Genomic DNA, 12,573 nt, shown 5'->3' on the forward strand with positions numbered 1-12,573 from the left:
AGCCACATTGCTGGGTTCCTTTTCTTTCAACTTCCCTTGCAACTCCATGGGACCAGGTCGTTCAATGCCAGATGATAAGATGTGAACAGCCCTCCATTCCTGGCCAGGAAATAGTAGATGTCCAGATGACTATGGGCAACCTGCCCCACCAGCCCTGGACCTTTCATCTCTGGACTGTTGTGTGAAAAAGAAACAAACTTATTTAAAGTATGTATTCTGAGATTTTGTTGTATAGTTGTATTTGCAAATACTGTATACTATATACGCTCTACAATTAAAAGGAAGAAATGTTTTCTCTCCTCTTTTTACTTTCCCTCCTCTTTTTCCTTCTCTCCTTCTTCATCCTTCGCTTCAATGACATTATTTTTAGGACTTTCACCCTTTCCTGCTGGCCTTCCTACTCAAGTCATTTAAATCATTGAGTTGTTTTTTTTTCTTGCTTAAGCGAAATCAAATTAAATTCCCTTTGCAAAAGTTTGAATGAGAATCGTTGAGTAGAATTTAAAAGCTACCTAAGGATTTGGTGTGTTACTAAAACGAAGCTCCTGAGATGAAGTTATTCTTTTATAATAGCAAGAAGCAAAACAAATTTGGCAAAATGTATCTTACCTCAGTTAGTGAAACCATCAGGCCCATTTTATCTGTTTACGGGAATTATTATAAAAGTCTGGATGATAACCTTGAATATTTCTTTGGTTGTCAGCTGAACGTTAATCCTATCCTGTTGGAGATGAGAACCTGCTGAGCACATTGTGTTACACACACACACACATACACACACACACACACACACACACACACACACTGCACAAAACTGAAAATCATACAAGAGGCATTGAAACTAGTACCAATGCTGTTGTCTGTGCTCTGATTTACTGCAGGAAAAGAAGGCTGTAAAGGCACGTTTCTCCTCCTTTTTTTAAGGCTGTGGGAAACGTGATGATGTCTTGGAAAAATAATTTTAGTGTTCTGAGGCTCAGTTTCCTCATCTAGATGAGGGTAAAAGTGCCCATCTCAGAGGGCTGGGGTGAGGGCTAATGAGAGAAAATGGAAAATACCCATACTTTCACACCTGGTCACACCTGATGGCTATTGTTATTTTCTCTCTGGTTGCACTTATACGACAGTGTTTTCTTTTGAGCAAGAGTTGTCTTTTCTCCGTAAAGCAAAAACAAAAACAAAAACTCCATTATTAGCCAACATAACCTAGTGGCTATATGAAGCCCCAACTGCATTTGGTCATAGTGTTTGAAATGGTATGAGATGTCAAACTTTGTTTTTGTTATCTTTTAAACAGAGCTTCTTGAGGAAAAAGGCTGGTAGTTGGTGGTTGGTTTTTTTTTTGTTGTTGTTGTTGTTTCTGGAGACAGAGTGCAAGAGAGGGAGAAACAGAGAGAGAGGGACAGAGGATCTGAAGCGGGTCTTTGCTGACAGCAGAGAGCCCGATGTGGGGTTCAAACTCATGAACTGTAAGATCATGACCTGAGCTGAAGTAAGACCCTCAATTGACTGAGCCATCCAGTGCCCTAGTTGGTTTTCTTTTATCAAAAATGCTAATAGGACTCTCTCTAGGTTTGCAAATTTTTCTATACAACCCACACAAGTTCTGTCCCATAGCAGACTTTATAATGTGCTTAAGAACATGGTTGCTGGAGACAGACTTGTAATGAGGGGCAAGATCTCTAACATCTGTTTACCTCTTTTTCCTCACGTGTAAAATGTCAGTAAATAACATTCCTTATATTGCAGTGTGGGACTTGCAGAATCAATACATATCAAAGAGTCCGTGCCTGTTACAGACTAACATTCAGTAATTGTTAGCTCTTACTGTGCCACGGACGCTGAGTTTCTTTGTTTTTTCTTGGACGGACCTTCTGTTCTAGCAATAGGTAGCTCCAGCTCATTACTTTTCTGGTGTTTTGCTTCTTTCTGGTTCCCAACGGTAGCACTTATCTATTGCTTCATTAAAAAAAAAAAAACCACAAAATTATGGTGCAAAACAAAAAGCATTTTGTTATGCTCACAGATTCTGTAGGTCAGGAATTTGGACAGGACATAGCTGAGATGGCTTGTGTTTTCTCTGCTTCATGATGACTGGGGCCTCAGCTGGGAAGATTCCAGCGACTGGTAGTGACTCAGTAGCCCAAGGCTAGAATCATTTGGAGCTTCTTCACTCACAAGTCTGGCGCCTGGGCTGTGTGACTCAAAAGACTTGGCTCGGCTGGGACCGTTGACCAAAGTGCCCACACGTGGCATTTCCATGTGGCTTCGGTTTCCCCAGCATGGTGGGTCGTTTCTGAGAAGGAGCACCCCAAGAGGAAGTATTTCAAAAAACCCAGACAAAAACTGCATGGCTTTGTGTGACCTGGCCTCAAAAGTCAACAAATGTTGCTTCTGCTCTGCCGATGGCAGCAATCATAAGTTTTCTCTGATTCCAGGGGAGGGGACATGGACGCTGCTCTGGAAGGCAGAAGGGTTGAGGAGCTGAAGTCTTATTCTCTTTTTTAAAGCCTTTCTTCCTATAGTGGCGCCTGGGTGGTTCAGTCTGTGGAGCATTCAACTCTTGACTTTGTATCGGGTCATGATTCCAGGGTGGTGGCATCTAGCCCCACGTTGGGCTCCATGCTGAGTGTGGAACCTGCTTAAAATTCTCTCTCTCTCTCTCTCTCTCTGTCTGTCTCTCTCTCTCTCCCCTCCCACTTGCTCTCTCTCAAATTAAGGGGAAAAAAATCCTATAAATATGGCTCTGTTTGGAACTTTTTACCCAAGTTCTGTGAGTGTCCCTAGTCTTCCCTGGTTGCTGTGTACCCTTGACTAATCCCAACCTGTAGGATTTGGACTCTAAAGCATCCTTCTGTCAACCTTCACTTGCTCCTTCCACAGCCCGGACAGAATTCCCTGTCACTGCCCACTCCCCAGCCCTGCCTCCTTCCTCCTTTCTTTGCTTCAGCTCATCTGCCTATGGAAGACTCATTGGGTGGAAAAAAATTTTTTTTTTCAACGTTTATTTATTTTTGGGACAGAGAGAGACAGAGCATGAACGGGGGAGGGGCAGAGAGAGAGGGAGACACAGAATCGGAAACAGGCTCCAGGCTCTGAGCCATCAGCCCAGAGCCTGACGTGGGGCTCGAACTCATGGACCGCGAGATCGTGACCTGGCTGAAGTCGGACGCTTAACCGACTGTGCCACCCAGGCGCCCCAGGAAAAATATTTTTTATAATACTAGCCCAACTTTCCCACTTCCTCCTTGGTCTGTCCACAACTTGCTGAAGCTCAACTATCTTGTGCTTCTGGACTCAGAAAAGGGAGGCATTTTCAGAAAGTAGAAAAGAGAGAAGCCTCTTCATAGGAAAATAAAAAAAGATTATCACTGGATAGGACAAATATTTGGATACAAAGACTCCCTGGTTAGTGGGGAAGAGAAGGTCAGAGGGAGAATAACGAGAACAAAGATAGGAGTGGTACCAGAAAGACAGGCCCTGTGCAGTGTTACTTCTTTGGTTGAAGCCTGGGGAGATGGCAAAAATCACAAGTAGTTTTATGGATCTGAAAACAGAGGAGGCATGAAGCTCTTCCCAGTTGAGTTCCTGGAGAGGTAGCAGTGCTCTAGAAGAAAATATGACGACCGGAGCACTGAGGTAGGATGGGGCCTAGACGCTTAGCACACCACCCACTAGGAAGACCTGGAATTGAAGAAGGAAACAACCAATCATAGAAGGATCTTGTAGAGGAGGATAAGAAAAGACTCACCAGTAACCCACATGGGCCCATTGCCAAGGACCAGAGAAAATGCCATGGAGGACAGGGTGCTCCCAGAGCCTCTTTTCTACAGACTCACATGAAACTTAGACAAAACCCCATGGGAAAAGGAAGCAGATGACCTGCACATGACGAAGATGAGCCTTCTACCTCCTTAAGAGGAGGTGATAGGCTCAAATGAGAAATTAAATCTTGTTTTAGAGAAATGAAACAAGTTCTATTTTTTTTTCTTAAACTTTTGCCCACCTAGATACGTGTACTGCAATCCATGCTCACTATATATATTCACTGTCTCATACTGAGGTTTCTGGGGAGAGGTGGACGTATGCAGTAAAATTTTATATGGCACTGAGGGTTTTTTTTTATAATCAGTTCTCATTTCTGTTGGAGTTTTATTATATATTGCATTTCTGTCAAATACATTGATAGGGACTTAGCTGTTGATTAAGCAGAAATGGTGAATGAGAGTTACCATTCATTCATTTAAACCTTTCTGAGCAACTACTCTATATCAAACATTGTTTTAAGTGAAGTTAGCACAGGTAGAAAGGCCCTTGAAAATGAAGCTTACCTTCTAACAGCTTTAGAACAGACATGATTTTTTTATGTCATCGCTAGGTTTTATGTCCCCACATATAAATGTGGGGGATCTGATCTGAACTTCTTCCTCCAAACACATAATGATAGTCCCCACGGCAGTTCCCTTCATCTGTAGTTTGGTCAACAGAGTCCAGAGAAAGGCTTGAAACACACATGCACACATGCATCCACACACACCATCTTTTTATTCTGTGGTAGGGCGTGTTGTCATTGCATGATATATTTAGACAAAAACCGCTTACTTTAGAATGATCTTTGTTCACACGAAATCTGCAGAAATAAATAGTATTACTGATTTCTTCTTTTGTTTGATGTCAGCGTGAGATATTTATTAAGAAAATGCGCAGGCTGTAATGTCACCTTAATTATAGTATGAGAAGGCTTAATGAAGGCAAATTCCCCTTTATAGCTTTAGGCTTTAATGCCACTAGGCTCTTCTGTTTATTCCAATGAATTGCATTCTGGCGCCCACGATCTCATGTAACAAATGCATAACTAATGTGACATTCACACAAAACATCGCATTAGTTCCATACGATCAGTTCTATTCCAGTGAACACGAAACCAAATCATGTTATTGTAATGTGAGTTGTGATTTAATACTCTAATTTGTAGGTAGTTTTGTCTGAATCTAGCATTATTTACACCACTCACAGTGGTTGCTAAGACATACTAGATGCCTACTTTATTTGGCTTGGCTACCTTCCCTCCCACAATAGACACACCCCAAAAAATATATCGAATAGTGCTGTATTCTGGTACTGAATGTGTTCTCAACTATCTTCCTACCAGGTTCAAAATTACCATGTGAGAATAGTTGGCTGTTTCAATAATTCAAAAATTCCCACAAGGTAACATGCTTTGAAGTTTGGAGCACTAAGAATTATGGAAGAAAAGAGACTATCATCCAGCCCAGGAAAACGTAATAGTTGCATAATATTACTTATAAAGTAAGGTCAAGGTCATTCTGAAGATGACTTCAGTCAATATATTTTGAAATAAGGCATTCTCAGGCACCTGGGTGGGTCAGTTGGTTGAGCATCTGACTCTTGGTTTTGGCTCAAGTCATGATCTCGCAGTTTCATGAGTTCGAGCCCTGCGTCAGCCTCTGTGCTGAGTGTGGAGCCTGCTTGGGTGGGATTCTGTCTCTCCCGCTTTCTGCCCCTCCCCCACTCCCAGTGTCTCTGACTCTCTCAAATAAATAAAATAAAACACTTTTAAAAAAAAGTTTGAAGTAAGGCTCACTTGTATCCTTCAGTCTTCAACTTAATTGTTAACCTCCTAAGAAGGCTTTGACTACCCTATTTAACACAGCCCCCTCTGTCTCGCTCACTATCACGTCACCCCGTGTGGCCGTGTCTGGTACCTGTCTATCTGTTCTCCCTTTTTCCTTAGTGATAAATTATTGCATAATTTCCAGGTGGGCAAATGACCACCTAGAATGAAGGCTACACATTCCAGGTTCTTTTGCAGCCATGGAATACAGCAGACTCCGAGGAGACTATGAGGAGACGAAAGCATCTTTAAGTGGGCGAGGTATGGTCCTCTTCGTGCCTTTGTCCTTCATGTAGTCGCCATGGCTGGGACTCAGGCCAGCCTTCCTGGACCACGCAGTAGAAGCCCTGTGTTTAGGATGGTGAACAAATCTAGGTCCCTGATGAATTCATGAAGCTGCCTTACCCCTTTGGAAGGAACTCCTCTAATGTGAAAGGAGAAATTAACTTTTGAAACCGTGATCATCGTTTAACATATATAGTAACTTGTCCAGCATATTAACCTGAACCCACCAGGGGGAAGAGGTACTGATCCACCAGAATAGATGCCAGTGTCAAAAAAACTCACTGTAGCTGAATCACAGCCTTGGTTTAAGCAAAATGAGTTTGAGTCTTCTGTCACTTGCAGCTAAACCTAATTTCCAGTAATATACTCTACTTCTTTTTAACCCTGTTAGCGTCTGTGATTATCCCTTCATTGTTTTACTTACTTAACGATCTTTCCCTCCCCTTAACAGCGAATCTCTGTGAGGGCAGAGAATGCCTCTGGGGTTTGCTGCTGGAACACAACTTTGTTGAATGTGGAAAGAATGAATGAACTAATTCTTTAATTTTTTATTGTGAGATACAATATTTTGGGAATTGCAGATCTGGAGGAGTGAAAAGAATTCTATTTGGAGGACTAGGGTTGGCAGTGCAATTGACAAAAGTTTTTTTTTTTTTTTTCTTCTGACTTGGAAAAAAAAAACCTGATGAAATTAGTGGTAGATAAAAATTCATTTCTCGCTTCTAACAAGGAATCACAAACAATGGAGGACATATAAATAGAGTAGCAGCTTTATTAATAATACTTTCCTACTCCATTCGTGATCTTTTGATGACAACCCTACCGGAGGCACTCTTTATCAGGCACTAAAGCAATTTAGATGCTGTCACATGCCTTTCTTGATATATACGTATTAGACATAAAGCAGTTTTCTGTTCTTTAGCTTATTTTAGTATATAATTAAAACTCTGACTGTCTGCTACTAAGCAACGGAGCATGGCAGAGGTTGATCACATGCTATCACAAAGATAGAAAGAGGAAAAATAATAAAAATAATCATACCCCTTCCTGTAATCAGCCTTCAGATCTTAATTATGTTTTAACTCCTTTGTTATGCCAAAGGCAATGCCTATTGGCATTTAAAGGACACTCTTACTTTTCTGCCTCAGTTCAATCTAGTTGTTTCATTTGGATCGTAGTCCATTTATGGAATCCTTCTGGGGACATTTAAGGTCACAAAGGATGATAGAAAACAGATAGGAGTCTGGAGGTTTGGGTTCCATTCAGCCCCAAACCTGGTCAGGTGTGCGCAGGGAAGCAGCCAGATTCTAAACTGAAGGAAAGAGGGGTGGGGTGAGGGTGCATGCAAGGCTGAACGTGGGGGGAGGGAGGCATTGGTAAGTGAGCAAGTGCGTGCATACCCAAAACAGCCCTTTACCACCTTTCTCCCTGGCTCGTGGTCTGACCTCTGAAGTTTCAATTGTGTATTTCACTCTCCTTCTAAAGATGCCTTTTTATCAGACTCTTAACTTTTATATAGTGGTATTTCTGTAGGGTTGTGAGATGCACCGGTTTTGAAGGATATATGTTCAGAGGGAATAGCTCTTGCTCTGTTCTGGCCCCCACCTCCCTCAACTCTCCAAAAGACTTCTGAATATGAACTTTATTCATTCACTCATTCACTCTCCCATTCGCTCGTGAATAACATCTGAGTCCTTATTTTACGTCACTCCCTATTCCACACGTTAGGGCTATAATCGTGGGCAAAACCGATGCCTCTTGCAAAGCCTCGGTTCCATAGGAAAGACGGCCAATAATTAAGAAAAGCTTTTTTAAAGGCAGTAAGGATTTACCATGTGTTGAGCTCTCCCTATGCCAAACACCACAGTCTCGTGATGCCGTTTACTTTTCAGCTAACAACAGAGGTATAGAGGATGCAGGAGACGGGCAGGAGACGAACTGCCTGAGCCTGATTCCCACCTCTGTCACTTCGTAGCTGTGTCATCTTTAGCAAGTTAATTAATCTCCACTTGCCTGAATTTTCTTATCTGGAGAATGGGGGTTCTATCTTTTGGGCCGTTGGGAGAATAATTGTTTAATGTATCTGTAGCTTTTAGAACAGTGCTCGGCGGTTGTACATGGGTCCAATTTTAAAGGTAAACAAACTGAAGCATAGATGAAACAACCTGAGCCAGTCCATTCAGCTAATGAAAAGCAGGAACCAAACTTCCAACTGAAGTCTGTACGTCTACGTACTGTCTACCCTTAACAGTTCTGTTTTGTTCTGCCAAAGTTTCCTAACTTCTTGGAGAATCACTTCCTGCACCTGCAATCTGGGCGTGATAACACGAAACTCTCTCCCTTGCAGTGTGTTGTGAGATTTGCCTGTGAGGACGAATTTGAAAGTTCTTTGAAAACTGTAAAGCATCATGGAAAATACAAATTGCTATTATTGTTATTATTATTATTACTGATTTGTGTTGTTACATTCCACATTTCAGTGTTGCCTGTGATGAGTTTTATTTGCATATTTGTCAGATAAGACTTTCTGCTTTATCTTTCCTGTATATTATAAGACCTTTAGGGGTGATTGGGTGCCTCAGTCAGTTAAGCGTCCAGCTCTTGGTTTCAGCTCAGGTCATCATCTTGTGGTTCATGGATCAAGGCCTGCGTTGGGCTCTGTGCTGACAGTGCAGACCCTGCTTGGGATTCTCTGTCTCTGTCTCTCTCTCTCTCTCAAAATAAATAAGTAAACATTTAAAAAGAAAAAAACATGTAACCCGCCTGAGAGTCTCCTTGCTGCCTCCTGATGGTTCATTTGTTGCTCATTCCACTTTGACAAAACAATCCCTTCTGTCACTTCTCCTCTAGATGGAAGAGAAAATACAGAAGAGAGGAACCTGATGCCATCTGATGTTTTGGATACTTGCCAGATGATGTTCTAATGTTCTGTGAAAGTTTTAGTTCGTGTGGTGGGTGAAAACATTCAAACTGTTGGCCAAAAGCATGGGACCAGAATCTGACTTACATAAGGCTAACCAAAGGAGGCTTCACTGAAAGGAAAGAGCGACAGCTTGGCCAATCCACAATAGCCAGCCTCTTTCAGGAAACGAAGTTATCCTCCTTGGTAGCAGGCTTGACCTCCTGAGGGTTCCAGATAACTTAACCTGGCCAATTCTGTACTGTAGCTTGGGAAATGTTTCATCTGGAGAAATGGCTCCCCAGGAAGAAACAATGTGATTTCTGTAACTTTATTTAAGGAATCACCTGTTGAATCAGATTTATGGACATCAATACAAGTCTTTCTCTCCATGTAAGCATGAGGAGGGCTATTTAAATGTCCCTCTTTTCCAAAGTCACTCATTCTCCGACACCCATTTACGACCACACCACCAAAAAATTTCTGACCATGTTAGGATATTCCAGAGCCCAGACCTTGTTACTTTCTTTTGGAGGGAGCGTAGGGAGGGATGATGATTGGCAACTCTTAAGGACATACAAGGAGATGAAGAAGATCTGGAGTTAAGGGGGACAGGAAAAGCTGATTGAAAACAATTAGCTAGATTAGGAAAACCCAAAAGAGTATATTTACGTGCTGGTATCTCTGCATTTGAACTATATAAATTCATGGTGGAAGGTGAGCAAGAAGAAAGAATTCTTGAGGGTGCATGATAGTCTGCTCCATTCTTTTTCTTTTTTTTTTTTTTTAATACAGTCTTCCTGCATACTAAGAAACCGAAGCTGATATGACCTCTTGTCTTTGTCCTTCTCGCCATACCTGAGCTCTTCTCCTCACAGGCCGACTGGTGTCTCAGTCATCTTTATGGCTAAAGACCCTCCATTGTCTGCCGCAGAAAGAGAGAGCATGTGTAGAGGAGATTGAAAGACCCCAATGTAACTGGTCAGCATCAGCCAATGAACCAGCTCTGTTGGAATCAGATGTCTGTCACTGACCCGATCAGCTCTCAGGGGGACAGAATAAACTTTTGAGACTTGTTCTTATCGATAAAGTAGTTGCAGATTGGGGAAAGCTTTCCAAAATTTTTCTATTTTTGCTAGTCTCTGGGCTTTTATTTTCCACGCCATGGGTCTAACTCCCATTACCTCTGGTCTCAACTGCACCTTGCAGATAGTTAACATGAGTTATATTGTCATACTTAATATTTATTCATGACTTTCTTAACTGTAGCAATGTCCAGACTACTTTTAAAAATAGCCATTGGTTGGGGCGCCTGGGTGGCTCAGTCGGTTAAGCGTCCTACTTCGACCCAGGTCACGATCTCGCGGTCCATGAGTTCGACCCCTGCGTCGGGCTCTGGGCTGATGGCTCGGAGCCTGGAGCCTGCTTCCCATTCTGTGTCTCCCTCTCTCTCTGCCCCTCCCCGGTTCATGCTCTGTCTCTCTCTGCCTCAAAAATAAATAAACGTTAAAAAAAATTAAAAAAAAAAATAGCCATTGGTCTCTGTGAGTGGAGGAGCTGAGAATCTTACACACCAGAGTTTCTCTGTTAACCATAGCCAGCCATGGGCACTCTCAGCCTGACACCTAAAAGCAGATTTACATGTACGTCTGTGTCTCATGCTTCTAGTTAATCTGTGCGGTCCCCCTATACTTAAAGTACTACGAGGAGCAACAGAATTTCTACCCTCAGGGAGTCTTAATCTCCTTGATTATGACAGATCTAAGATTTTAACATTTTCTCCAAGCTCAGCTGTGCAGTGGATAAACTGACTCCTTGAGACAAAAAATTTCCTTCAGGAGCAACTTCTATTACAAGTGCACGTAAAAGTTTTAGCTACTCTCTTGCTCGCCTCCTTTCCTTTTGGGGTGGTGCCTAGTGGTTGGCTACCACTCAGGAAAGCTTTATAATTGTAGGCACTAGCTGAGCCAAAAGGCCATGTTTTCGCTTTAGGGTAAACTTGTTAAAATTGGGCACTCCGCCAGGGTCATCCATCTAAGAACATTGTGAAAGCGCCTTACGGTTGTTCATCCAGCTATGGTCTAATTAATTTTCAAATGGACAAAGTAGCTTCTTGGGCCATGTAACAAGCATTTTCTTTCATTTAAGCGAAGCTGGATTTGGCTCCGAGCAGGGTCACGAGAAATTCTAATGGCTTCTTCTCTTCTTTGTGTGTCCTCAGGAGAGCTTGCGTTGATGTCAACAAAGCAAGATTTGTGCTCCGGGCAATCGGAGTAGAATCAGTTTCCAGAGAGCCAAGTTCTTTGACTTCCCCTAGAAGGAAAGGGTATGGAATTGAGCATATGGGAAGGCTCTCTAAACCCTTTTACATTATTGGATTTAGCTACGCTCACATAATGAAATTGTTGAGATTGTTTAAACCTTCTGCAGGGACTTCTGTTAGCAGAGAAGAAACTTGTACTAAAGCCATAAGAAGATTGTGTTATAGATATAATGGAATCTTTTTTATCTTTTGCCTGGTTTTCTGTAGAGGGCTGACATTTTTTTCTGGGCATGAAGCCAAAGGTCTATTTAATTTCTCAAAATTTCCCATGGTCACTAATACTGTCCCCCTGATGGCAGTTTCATAAATTTATAAATAAAGACAAAGCCATTAGAAAGGTTGTGAATCCTTGCAATTAACTTCAAACAACGTTTAGAAGCTTTTTTTTTTAAAGGTGCTTTTTTGCTCAGTAAACATAACACCTAGAGAAAACATGCTCTTGATTTGTCAGTTCATTTTTCACTGATAGTCCCTAAATTCCAATAAAATAATTGAACTTTGTCTTGAAACCACATCTATGATTAAATAGGGTTTGAATATAAAAACGCAAGTCAACTTACATCTGATGGATTCTCATGAACAGTTGAAACTATATCACTTTTATTTTTATTGCATTTAGGATTTGGGGGCGATAGTGGCATTTTTATTTTCAGTAGAAAATCTTTCTTTCTTCTTTTTTTTTTTTTTTACTTTTACATTTTCTAGGAGGATTTTGCCAATTTAGAGACAGAATTTGTTTGTTTTTGTTTGTTTTTTCTTTTGTCTTTTGTCTTTTGGGTTTTTTGAAAAAAAGAGAGGTTGGGGGGTAGGCAGGACCCAAGTGGCAGGCACCTCTTTTTTTTCATCAAGGACCATCATGAGAGTTTGACCATGAAAAATGTACCGCATTGAATACCACAATGTTCCAGTAAGTGACTGACCACAGAAAACCCTCTGTCCCTAGCATCCAGTTCAACAATGTCCCCAAATGGCTAGCTTGCTTCTTTGCAGCCAACCAAGGACTGCCACACGTAGCTGTAGAGAGTCATCCTGGCTTCCAAAAATCCCACCTTCACAGACACCTTACCAATCAGAGGCTATCTTAGCTTTTCCTTTTTCAATCTCTGCAGAGATTCTAATACCCTTGAATCTCGCCTGAAAGAGAAGTGACAGCCGATGGGTTCTTTTGCAAGTTTATGAATAAGTAGTCTTTGTTAATTTTGTCTCAGACTTAGTGTTGTCTTCGACAGATGTATCCCCAATTTAGAACAACACCTCGCCCAGAGAAGAGTCAAATATTTTCTCATTCAACAAATATCTGCTGATTACCTACCATATGCCAGATGATAGTCCCAGCACTGAGATAGAAGATATATAATCTGCCCTCTGTCCAGTATGCTAAATTTCATGAATAATCATTTTAGAATCTAATAATTTAATAAATAATAACAT

Source organism: Lynx canadensis, chromosome A2 (genome assembly GCF_007474595.2).
Source record: "Lynx canadensis isolate LIC74 chromosome A2, mLynCan4.pri.v2, whole genome shotgun sequence".
NCBI classification, from domain to species: Eukaryota; Metazoa; Chordata; class Mammalia; order Carnivora; family Felidae; genus Lynx; species Lynx canadensis.